The 13150-nt window shown below is 35.8% G+C and overlaps 1 protein-coding gene across 1 annotated transcript in view; it reads right to left on the bottom strand.

Moving 5' to 3' along the window:
• The window catches only part of ULK1 (unc-51 like autophagy activating kinase 1), a 152023-nt gene that overhangs the window by 133862 nt on the left and 5011 nt on the right, over positions 1 to 13150 (bottom strand). The window lies entirely within an intron of this gene.

The raw sequence follows: 13150 nt of genomic DNA, 5'->3' as shown, positions 1-13150 counted from the left end.
TTAAAGTCCCCCACAGTGTTTGTTGCTACTACCTCTTGAGGAAGTTTATTCCATAAATCAATCACTCTTTCTGTAAAGAAGTGCTTCCTCAAATTACTCCTGAATCTACTACCCTTTAGCTTGAGCTCATGACCCCTTGTTCTTGAATTTTCCATTTTATGTAAAATACCCACAGCCTCAGTTTTACTAAACCCTTTAATGTACTTGAAAGTTGCTATCATATCACCTCTTTCCCTTCTCTCCTCTAAGCTATACATATTTAGGTCATTGAGCCTATCCTGGTAAGTTTTATTTTTTAGACCATGTACCATTTTGGTAGCCCTCCTTTGCACAGATTCAAGTTTGTTAATATCCTTCTGAAGATATGGCCTCCATATCTTCAGAAGGATATTAACAAAGGTTTGACTGGACTAGATGTCTATAATGGATGAAATATTAGGTAACTAACATTGCCTATCAATAACTAGGTATGCAAAACCGTGAAACACTGAGTGCTCCATCATCCACACACATCTCAGACTAAAGCACGTTTCAGTGCCTTCCTATTTTCTGTATTGGAAATGCCCTCAAGTCACAGGAAGTCTTGTTCTGTGTTATTTTAAGATGTAAGGAAAACAACTTTGTTCTTAAAACAAATGGAAAAGTTAAATAAAGATCAGACCATCATGGTGGGCTGACTATAAAATTATAAGCTGCACAAAAATGTTTAATTAAAATGTTCCATTATATTTATCAGGATTTCTTTTTTTTTTCTTCCAGGTCAAAATTAAAATTTACATGGGGCATTTAAATAAAAGCATTTTTGCAATACAATTCCATTAACAAAAATGCTTCTAGTAACAATGACTGATTTTCAGCGGCATATGCACCAGTTTTCTGAGAGAGTTGGTAGTGGCTTGTATTTCACAAATGAAATCTTTACAGACACAATATACACCACAGCCTGAGCTTGAATGATGGTGCACAGGCCCTCACAGAATATGTGCATATGCCGTGGTGAAAAGTAATAACTTTGACTTGAAGCATTTTTGCCAATGGAAATATATAGCAAAAATGCTTCTATTTAAAACTGAAATGCACCCATGCCCTTAAACCCTCAATCAATGTGATTGTGTACCCCTTCTCAAGAACCCAGCACTACAAAATTAGGTAAAACTTTACAAATAAATAATTTTATTTTTGAATATGCAAATATCTCTGGGTCAACCTTAGACTAAGAAGGGGAAACTAAATGTAGACTCCTTGCTTACACGTCTTTGAGGGATGCAACTGCACCTCACTGGAGAAGCTCAAAAAGGATAATTGCCTAGTACTATGGGTAGGGTTGCCACCGCTGCCACGTTTTCCTGGACACTTGTTAGTTTCACATGCTGCAAGGTGTGCAGAGGGAAACCTGCATTATGCTGCTGGACAGCACAAAAATAGTGACCCTGGACAGCACTATTCATGTTCCTCCCTGCACACCCTGCAGCATGTGTAACTCATAAATGTCCAGGAAAACCATGGCCAAGGTGGGAACCCTAACTATGGGGCTGGATTGTTTTTTTGTCAGGATCAGACTGATAATAAACAACATAATATTTATTCTCTGAGAACTTTTTCTAGTTCCATTCTCAGTTGGGAGGGTCTCTAGATTTTGTTTTTCTGTTTACTAAGTTATTTTGGGGAAATAGTCATCTTTTGTCATTGCATCTAAAGATAAAGATATTTTTTAAAATGTATTAAATGTTTTTAAATGTATTTCTTACAAATTGATTTTCTTATGTTGACAGAAAAATGTCTTTTAGCTTCACATTTATGTGGTGTGTCACTCTCCACCAATAGAACTGTAGGATTGTGTGTGTCACTCTCCACCAATAGAACTGTAGGATTGTGTGTCACTCTCTACCAATAGAACTGTAGGATTGTGTGAGCAACTAAGCCATCTACCCATAGAGATCAGCTGTGCACAAACATGCACTTAGTTACTTTGTTATTCATGCAGACATAATTAAACAATGATTTTTAGAAGCATGGTAGTTTTTAGTTTAAATTTCCAGTATTATAATACATATAAACAAATATGATTGTGTACCTTTGTGAGTCTGTTCATGTTTATCTGTGGGATATATAGGTCAGAATATTATGTGTACATTAAAGCATAAACATATGCATTTTGTTCAACATAACACAATGGATTAACTCTACCTAACATGCACAGACACAAATAATACTTGAATGTTCCTAGATATTTGTTAATTGTGTGCAAACCGAGCACCATCTCTTTGCTTTCCTGCCTAGCAACAGCAAAGAACAACCCCTCCCACTGATCTGCAGCCAGCTGCCTGCTGGAGATAAGAGGCCATTGCAGGCCATCTGTTTATGTAAGAAACACGTAGGCCAGCTTTTCTTCTATTTAATTTAAGGACAAAAGATGTGGGGGGATATCAGGCCAAGTGTGACCTGTCATCTTTGTATCAGCTGTATTGTCTGTGTAATAGAAGCAGACAGAGTCAGCTACCTGCCAAGGCTCTGAAGAAACTCTCTTTTGGAGAGGATTAAAAATCTGCTGTCTGACATCCTGGCAGCCCTGTTATGTAAGGAAGCTTGTTGGGTGTCTTGATGCAGAAGTAAATATCTCACTGTTTTGGTAATATCCTTATTGCCAGTGTGCATTATTCATAATGCTCACATTCAAGTCATCTAGTATCAGGGCTTTAAACTGCATGAATATAGCAGTACAGTTTTCATTAAGGTTATACATACAAAAAGTACACGCTGTAAAGCAAACGTGTATATAAAAGGAGCATTGGCAAGATGTATGAGTTACATTAACCCCTTAATGACCACAACACTTTTCCATTTTCTGTCCGTTTGGGACCAAGGCTATTTTTACATTTTTGAGGTGTTTGTGTTTAGCTGTAATTTTCCTCTTACTCATTTACTGTACCCACACATATTATATACCGTTTTTCTCGCCATTAAATGGACTTTTTAAAGATACCATTATTTTCATCATATCTTATAATTTACTGTAAAATTTTTTATAAAATATGAGGAAAAAAATGGAAAAAAACACACTTTTTCTAACTTTGACCCCCAAAATCTGTTACACATCTACAACCACCAAAAAACACCCATGCTAAATAGTTTCTAAATTTTGTCTTGAGTTTAGAAATACCCAATGTTTACATCTTCTTTGCTTTTTTTGTAAACTATAGGGCCATAAATACAAGTAGCACTTTGCTATTTCCAAACCATTTCTTTTCAAAATTAGCGCTAGTTACATTAGAACACTAATATCTTTCAGGAATCTCTGAATATCCATTGACATGTACCGTATATATTTTTTTTTAGAAGACATCCCAAAGTATTGATCTAGGCCCATTTTGGTATATTTCATGCCACCATTTCACCGCCAAATGCAATCAAATACAAAAAATCGTTCACTTTTCACAAATTTTTTCACAAACTTTTGGTTTCTAACTTAAATTATTTACAAACAGCTTGTGCAATTATGGCATAAATGGTTGTAAATTCTTCTCTGGGATCCCCTTTGTTCAGAAATAGCAGACATATATGACTTTGGTGTTGCTTTTTGGTAATTAGAAGGCCGCTAAATGCCACTGCGCACCACACATGTATTATGCCCAGCAGTGAAGGGGTTAATTAGGGAGCATGTAGGGAGCTTTTTGGGGTAGTTTTAGCTTTAGTGTAGTGTAGTAGACAACCCCAAGTATTGATCTAGGACAATTTTGGTATATTTCATGCCACCATTTCACCGCCAAATGCGATCAAATTAAAAAAAAACGTTAATTTTTTCTCAATTTTAGGTTTCTCACTGAAACTATTTACAAACAGCTTCTGCAATTATGGCACAAATGGTTGTAAATGCTTCTCTGGGATCCCCTTTGTTCATAAATAGCAGACATATATGGCTTTGGCATTGCTTTTTGGTAATTAGAAGGCCTCTAAATGCTGCTGCGCATCACACATGTATTATGGCTAGCAGTGAAGGGGTTAATTATGTAGCTTGTAGGGAGCTTGCAGGGTTAATTTTAGCTTTAGTGTAGAGCTCAGCCTCCCACCTGAAACATCAGACCCCCTGATCCCTCCCAAACAGCTTTCTTCCCTCCCCCACCCCACAATTGTCCCCGCCATCTTAAGTACTGGCAGAAACTCTGCCAGTACTAAAATAAAAGGTATTTGGCCCTTTTTAAAAAAAAAAAAAAAAGCATATTTACATATGCTGGTGTGTAGGATCCCCCCTTAGACCCCAACCTCACTGATCCCCCACCAAACTGCTCTCTAACCCTTCCCCTCTGCAATAATGGGCGCCATCTTGGGTACTGGCAGCTGTCTGCCAGTACCCAGTTTTGTAACAAAATGTGCCTTTTTTTTTTTAAATTCCCTTTTCTGTAGTGTAGCTTCCCCCCGCCCCACACCGAGACCAACCCCCAACCCCTTCCAGGATCCTTAGATTGCATTTTAATGTATTTGTGTTTTTAACTTGTAACTTTTTTTTCTGTAGTGTAGCGGTTCCCACCCGCTCCCGCCCCGTGCACGCGCCCGCCCACCACCCCCCGTGCACGCGCGCGCTCCCGTGCGTGCCCCCGTAGCTCCCGCCCCCGATCCCGCCCCCCTCCACTCCACATAGAGCACCGATGGCCGCCCACCCGCCTCCCACGTAAGCTCCCACCCACCAACGATACCGGCCATCGATGTCCGGTGCAGAGAGGGCCACAGAGTGGCTCTCTCTGCATCGGATGGCCAAGGGGGGTTATTGCAGGATGCCTCCATATCGAGGCATCACTGCAATAACCGGAAAGCAGCTGGAAGCGAGCAGGATCGCTTCCAGCTGCTTTCCAGACCAAGGACGTACGCCACACGTCCTCGGTCATTAACTGCATTTTTTTTGAGGACGTGTGGCGTACGTCCTTGGTCGTTAAGGGGTTAAAGGGATACTGAACCCAAATTTGTTTCTTTCATGATTTACATAGAGCATGTAATTCTTAGCAACTTTCTAATTTACTCCTATTATCCATTTTTATTCGTTCTTTTGGAATCTTTATTTTTAAAAGCAGGAATGTAAGCTTACGAGCTGGACCATATTTGGTTCAGCACCTGGGTAGCACCTGCTGATTGGTGGCTAAACGTAGTTTAGCGACATTATCGAAGAAGTCTTGTCAGCAGAGTGAAGTAACTCAAAGTATATTACAAAAGCAACTTTTAACGTGAGCTGTGTTCTCAATGTGAAAAAAACACATTACAATATAATACTCAAAATAAATAAAACATTTCAATTTTAGGTTTATGAAGAATATATCACTAGATTTCTGTAAGGAAACAAAAGTATAAGGATCTAAAGATAATGGGTATTTAGTAAATAAATTGGTATTCAAACAACATATTTAGGCTAGATCAGTGATTTGCAACCTTTTTTTTGCCGTGGCACACTTTTTTACATTAAAAAATCCTGTGGCACACCATCATAATGATTGTCTGTGAATCAATGTCATGGTTGTAAATTATGCCTGATGAGCCTGTCACATACCTCCCAATATTTCAAAATTTGAAAGAGGGACACCCCCGCACTGTTGTCAGTCTGCCGCGGCACACCTGAGGATCTCTCACGGCACACTGGTTGAAAAACACTGGGCTAGATTATAAGTACAGCGCTATTTTAATGCGTGCCCGGTAAAGGGGCAAATTTGCTCCTTTACGGGTGCATGTTAAATAACCAGCCATCACAACTGGCTGGTTAATGCTCCCACAAGCTAATGGTTTCACTTTGATAAAAAGTTTCCCAAATTGCCCCCCAAATAAAGTGCACAGTTCTTTACAATAAATACGATATGAGCATTTTTGTTTTTTAAATAAAAAAAATGCACAAAGCAGTTATAAGGGGTTAAAGTGAGGTGATGTGGGGTATTTGGGGAAAAACAGCACTAAAAGTGCCTTTACATAGGAGGTGAATGGGGACTGTGTTTTTACTCTAAATATATATATATATATATATATATATATATACACACTTATATACTGTACATACAGTATATATTTATGTGTTAATATACACATATAACACATACATATGTATATATTCCTATATATTTATGTATTGCAACCCAATGCTGCACAAATTGCCCCCTGCACTGTGCTTGGTGGTTTGCCGTGTCTGACGTCATGAGAACGAGGCTCCTATTGGAGTCTATGGAAGTGCGCTCTTGTGAGTGAAAGGCTTCCAGGCAATTGCATTGTACCTCACATTTACGTGTGCTGGTATTACCGAGTGGAGCGGCAATATCACGTTCGCGAAACCGCAATATTGGGCTCCACTCGTAATCTAGCCCTTAGTGTTTATTTCTGACTGATGCACATAATAATAATGGATAATCCTTTAGAAGTAATTACAAAGACAGTAAAAATAATACTTTAAAAAGGGACATGCTCATTTATTTCTGTTCTGTCTAAAGGAAGATGTTTCAAAATGTATTAGAGAACTTCAATTTAAAAAAAAACAACAAAAACAAAACACTGATGTTCTTTTTCTGAATGCAAACATTTTTTTCTGTGGAAGTTGTCACCCCTGTCAGCCAGCAAGCAATAAAGTCCCAGTAATCATGCACTTTCTGTCCTAAGTTCCATGAAACATGTTCTTCAGAAATAAAGAAATGATTCTACTATTCCCCTACACTCTAGAGAAGTGGTTCTCAAACTGTTCTGCTTTAGGACCCCATAGGTGTAGTTTTGAAATTCTTGAGACACCCCTATATTATTTTGTCAGTGACAGCACATAGATTCTATGCATATATTATAATAACATAAGAAATAAAATATGGTGAACTAAAAAGTAAGATAGAATATGTTACACATAAAACAAAAACTTTCAGGTATTGATACTAAAAATTATGTAGAGGGCAAGAATATTTTTTTCTGGAAAGAAACAAACAAAACACAGAACATTTATAGCACACTAAGATCTCTTCATTATGCAGTCTGCCTGAAAACATGAAAGCCATTTGCCTCTGGCATTTAAGGTATCACTTCTATAGAGCTTTTGTTATTTTAATTCACTAAAGAATGCATGCTGTTATTTAAACCACTGGCCAACGCTGTACCAACTCTTTCCTACACAAAATGATATCAAAGCAAACTCACATCGGATTATTCTAAGGATTTAGTAAGAGTTATAGCAAAAACATAGGCATATACAGTAGACCAAATGCAGGTAGACAGATTATGTGGATAATGATTTTAGGAAGGTCCCTGCAATTAATACACATTATCCCTGCCACCTGTAACTGCATCACCTGCACACAACGTACAACATCTGCTGCCTTCTGCTTACTCCAGAGATCTCTGAAACAAAAAGCTAGGCAGCAACTGAAACAAAAGGAGGTCACCCCATGCATAGTATACAATGAATATAACGGAGTAAGGATTGACCCTTTGACATTCTATTCAAAGTGGGTCACACTAGGTGTGGTTTCTAATGAATCCGGTACATGAAGTGACTTTAGAGATATGTGTATTCTATACATGCTATTATTTTACAGCCAGTGATGGAACATAGCCATGGATAGGTACATTTTATGCAACCCTAAAGTTTGAATGAATTTGTCTGACAGCCGTTGCAGTATGGCACATGGAATTATTTGCATGCCTAAATGCCAGTTAGTGGTGTTTAATAGATCAGAATAAGAGACATTTATGTCCTACCAATCAAAAAATAAAAAGGTAAACATTTTTTTTGGGGGGGGGGGGGGGATATAATTTCATATATTTACACTTTTTTTTACTTTTTAAATAGGATATTCTACAACCTAATATTAATTTCTCTCAAAACAGGAAAATTAAGACACATATGTAACTAATGAGCAACAATTTGGGTAGGTTATCATCATGGGCCAAAATCAATTAGTCATATAATACTAAAATTATAGGTTTATGTAAAAAAAAAAAAAAAAACGTGACTTCAGCATTTAGATACCCTCCTGATCTCAATTGCTAGGAACATATTTTTTTTTAATAAATAGGGTGAATAAATGAGCTGATTTATCATCTACTACATTTGTTCTAATGTTTCATGTGAACACATTTGACCTAAAACCTTCTGTTGCTTGTCCTGACGCCAACTCCGCTCTGGAAAATTGTCATGATCTTATTGGGCAAACACTACAATGATAAATATGGATATTGGAACTAAGGTAAACAATGTTTCTATACATTGTCCTTATAACCTGAGATACTGTATGTGTAAATATATAACAGAGCTCATAAACAGGAAGTACGTGTTAGTCATATTGCTTGCTCTTTATTGTCAAATGTGACATTGGGTCAGATGTGGAGATCCTTATTTATAACAACCAGAAGCACTGTGTAGATATGTGATCCCTGAAACGTTACATAGTTTCATAAATAAGTACTTTATAAAACACAGAAGTACTTTATAAAATACAGTGAGTTGATTCTCCATTGGGATTGGATTATATATATATATATATATATATATATATAAAAAATATAAAACAGCGCAATTAAAAGTAATATAATACATGAGCTTTGGATTCTGTTCCTAGGAATTCACTTCCCCTATGCTATGGGTGGGGTCTGTTCAGTTGCAGCAGGTGTAGGTAATTTGGGTCAGGTGTATATGACAGCTGCTGGTGGTAGAGACGCAAACACACAGTTGATATGTATTACTGCTAAAAACTACCAAGTATATGGAAAGGGGAATTAACTCTTTACAAAACATTTGTGTTGGACTATTTATTTTCTGTTTTAATCTGCATTTCAGCATATATTGTATTTGTAACAGAAAGAGATACTGGAAATTGTGTGTATATATATATATATATATATATATATATGATTTATTATTATTCAATAATTTTGATTTATACAGATACAAAAGCTTAGGGGCTTTATAACATGATGAAAAACAACACTTTGTACTTATGATAGCAAAGGCCCACACACAAAATCCTAAATATCATGTCACCTAACAAAAACAGTAAACGGACATAAACAGTGACACAATGTACTTTCGTAGGCCAAGCACAATTTATGGCTTAATAAAACTCTTGTTATTAAACTAAGTTCATATAAGGGAATATCCTCAAAAGACTCCTTTGGGAGTAAATATAACAACACTTACATGTATTATTCAGGTCTATAAAGTGGTGAACTGAAAATAACTATACAATAAAGAAATGGTTCTACAATTCACCTACACCCTAGAGAAGTGGTTGTCAAACAGTTTTGCTATAGGACACCATTGGTGTAGTTTTGAAATCCTTGTGACACCCCGATATTATTTAGTCAGTGGCAGCCCACAGACTCTATTGATGTATTACAGTAACAGAAGAATTAAAATACTGTGAACTAAGAAGTAAATGACAGTTCATGCTACACATAACAATCTTTTCAAGTATTACTTATATCCTTAAGTAATGATAATGAGAGATTCTTTCAACCTTAGCCCTAATTCTAATTCTGCGTGACATCTCAGGGTTAGTATAGACACCCTGATAACGAATCACTGCCTTACAGCCTTTCCTGATTACTTTTTTAATCACATCTAATTTTTTTTTTTTTTTAAAGGGACATTAAACACTTTGAGATGGTAACATAAAATGATAAATCTTATAGAAAGAAAGTCTACGATATAATTTCATTATTTATTTTGTCCCCTTTTCCTGTAATTTCATTCTGAAATAGTGAGATTTTAAGTTCCTATTAGAAATGAAAGTGCAGAACAAGGTTATATTCCACACAGCCATTGGCTGCACACTATAGTGACCCATTTATAACTGTCCCTTATTGGCCACAGCAGAGAAGTTAACCTAAGTTACAACATGGCAGCTCCCATTGTTTTAATGACACTAAAACTTTACACTTATTTTGTCAATAAACTTTACAAAATAGATCTACATGTTATTCTCAGACTAATATTTTCTTTGAATGCATCATTCTAGCTAGCATTTATTAAATGTTTAATGCCCCTTTAAAAGTAAAAATAAAAAGAAGTGTAAAACATCTTTAACTAGATCCACATGTTCCTTTATGAGTTCCTATAGCTTTCTATGCAGTGCTTATTTTCTAATTAACTGAAGGGTAACCATTTAAATGGACACTGAACCCAAATGTTTTCTTTTGTGATTCAGATAGAGCATGAAATTTTAAGCAACTTTCTAATTTACTCCTATTAGCAAATTTTCTTCATTCTCTTGGTATCTTTATTGAAAAGCAATAATTTAAGTTTAGATGCCGGCCCATTTTTGGTGAACAACCTAGGTTGTCCTTGCGGATTGGTGGATAAATTCATCCACTAATAAAAATGTGCTGTCCAGAGGTCTGAACCAAACAAAACCTTAGATGCCCTTTTCAAATAAAGATAGCAAAAGAATGAAGACAAAATGATAATAGGAGTAAATTAGAAAGTTGCTTAAAATTGCATGCTCTATCTGAATCACAAAAAAAAAAAAAAAAAAAAAAAAATTGGGTTCAGTGTCCCTTTAAAATGAATTGTTAACATGGCACGACAAAGCAGAGTTATATCTCATTGACTGCATGTTAGTTTGAATTTAATATTTAGCGACTCTTTTGACGCGGACACAATTCCCACTTTGTGGTATGCTTCAGGATCAAGATACTCTTGTCAAAGTCTCAAAACTGAAGGTTGCACACAGGCAGTGAGTATCTCAGTCCTTGAGCAAAGGTGAGATATTCAGTGACATCCACTTCATCACCTGCCTTAGTCAGCTATTTTATAAAGTATTTTCCTGTTTGTGGCTTCTAGAATGGTGGTAAACACTACAGCTATAAATTAAACTAATCACAGATCTTCATTAATATTTACCATCACTATCATTTTTTGATAAATAATTAGTATATATGAAAAACATCTTAGCAGTTAGGACAAACTTTATATATTAATAAGTAATGAAAGTAATTAATAATTTGAATAAATTAGCATTTACAAAATTGAAATCAGGAGGTCAATACAATTAATGATTGTGGGGTTATAAAAGGAAATTTTCAAATATCATGAAGACGCCAACTGACTACTTTAACATGATACGCTGAACTTTATTGATATTTATACATGCATAGTACATTTTAATTTGTAATTGCTGCATTGCTAAAGATCTGCATAAAAATGTCTTAAAAACATTTAACTGTTACAATATTATGAATTTGTAAAACAAATATAAAGCTCCACTGTTCCTTATCGCACTTAAAAGGACATTGTACACTAGACACATTTATACAGCCCTTTTTTAAGTATTTTTGTAAAAATGTATAGTTTTGCTTATTTTTAAATAACATTGTGCTGAGTTATAGACTCCTAACCAAGCCCCACAGTTTTAGATGTATACTGATGTCTACAGACCCCCTGGTTGTGTAAATGGTCTTTTCATATGTAGAGGAGGGTGGGAGTGTCTGCCTTCTTGCTTTTCCAGCCCCTTTCAGTGGGTGTCCCAGCCTTTCCTCATTAACAGTGCTAAACAGGGAGCTTCTAAGAAGGTATTTAAAAACGTTTAATACTGAATTTTTAGACCGTTATCTGTGCATATTTTTCTTTATAGTAATGTCTTTTACATGGAGTCATATGAATTTGGTATATACTGTCCCTATAACTGTGGCCAATTAGGGATAACTATAAATGAGTGTGACCACTGCACTAAACAGCCTCTCTAGGCTTGAGTGGGAAAAGTAAACAAGAATTTTTTTATTTTTTTATATACAAAACCAAGACATTTTTAGGGTCCCTTTAAGTTTGGTTACATTTCTGTGGGTTGTAAGTCGTGCTATATTACACACTCTTAATTATATAGCGCTCTCTCACAATCACAAACCTGTCTGTCAAAACAACATACATTCCATTTTGGCTATGAATGAGTTAAAAACTTAGTAAACAGTGCAATACAATATGATAAGGGATGAGTGTACACTGAAGTATCCAGCTCTTCAAAGCAGAAAGGTGACAATAAGATGAGTCACTGACTTAAAAATAATTATAACAACCAGGCAGCGCACCACCCTTGAAGTCAACTGTTTTCTACAACAACATTGTGCTGACAGATGGTAAAGCAATGCGTGATAATATAGAATAATAACATGTTGACTTTCCTTTGTTTTCCTGATCACATACATCACTCTGCAAACTTGCCAAAAATACAAAGGATAGTTTGAATTTCTTAGGAGAATGTCAAGCTAAAAGTGTTATTTGTGGTTGTATAAAGAGTGGTCATAACATGGAACAGCCTGTGTAAAAAGTTGGTGTTGTACAGAATGTAAAAAATAATTAATTTATTAAGAAATTCTGAGGAATTATAGACATGCACCTCTTTGAAGATCTAACTGTCTAATATTAGAGCAGTGCTTGACGAATATGTTCAAAAATTAGGAGCCAGTAAGAATATTTAGGAGCCAGGCAGTTGGATTTGTATATAGATATATGGTGAATAACCGAAAAAGTTAGGAGCCAGGGGTAAAATTCTAGGTGCCAGTGGCTCCCAGGCTCCTGGGTTTGTCGAGCCCTGTATTAGAGCTCAAAATATTGAACACATTTTATGTATAAAGTATTAAATATAATAATAGAATAAAGCTGAACAACTCTGTCCTCTCTGGTCTACCTAGCTGCCGCATAGCTCCTTTACAATCCATTATGAATGCCTCTGCCAGGTTTATCTTCCTTACTCGTCACTCTTCATCTGACTTTCTGTTTTTTGTCAGCTATCAAAATCTAAAACCAGTTGTAAAATACTGGGCTGTTAAATTACGTTGACATACTCTGTAGACATTCACAAGATTTAGGAATTCTATAAAGCTACTTGTAAAAGAAGACAAGAAAAACATGGAAATCCTCAGAAATTAAACTAAATAGGTTGGGTGCTTTGGCTATCTGCTTTTTTATGGTTCTGTTTTTCTGGAGCACATTTGAAAATAACTTTAGAATAGATCATTTAGATGGCAATTTGAACAAGATACTAAATAATAAGCAAAACTGATTAATGAAAAGGTTTTTAGAAACTCAGTATAAGCCGTTTCCCCATACTTTAGGCGAGATCAGTTTACACATGTAAAATTTAGAAAAATTAAGGGTAATATGAAGATTTCTGTTATTACCACCAGTTTGTGGGCTTACAAAAGGAATGATTTA

Source organism: Bombina bombina, chromosome 2, assembly GCF_027579735.1.
Source record: "Bombina bombina isolate aBomBom1 chromosome 2, aBomBom1.pri, whole genome shotgun sequence".
NCBI lineage: Eukaryota > Metazoa > Chordata > Amphibia > Anura > Bombinatoridae > Bombina > Bombina bombina.
This window is presented reverse-complemented; position numbering and strand designations above follow the sequence as displayed.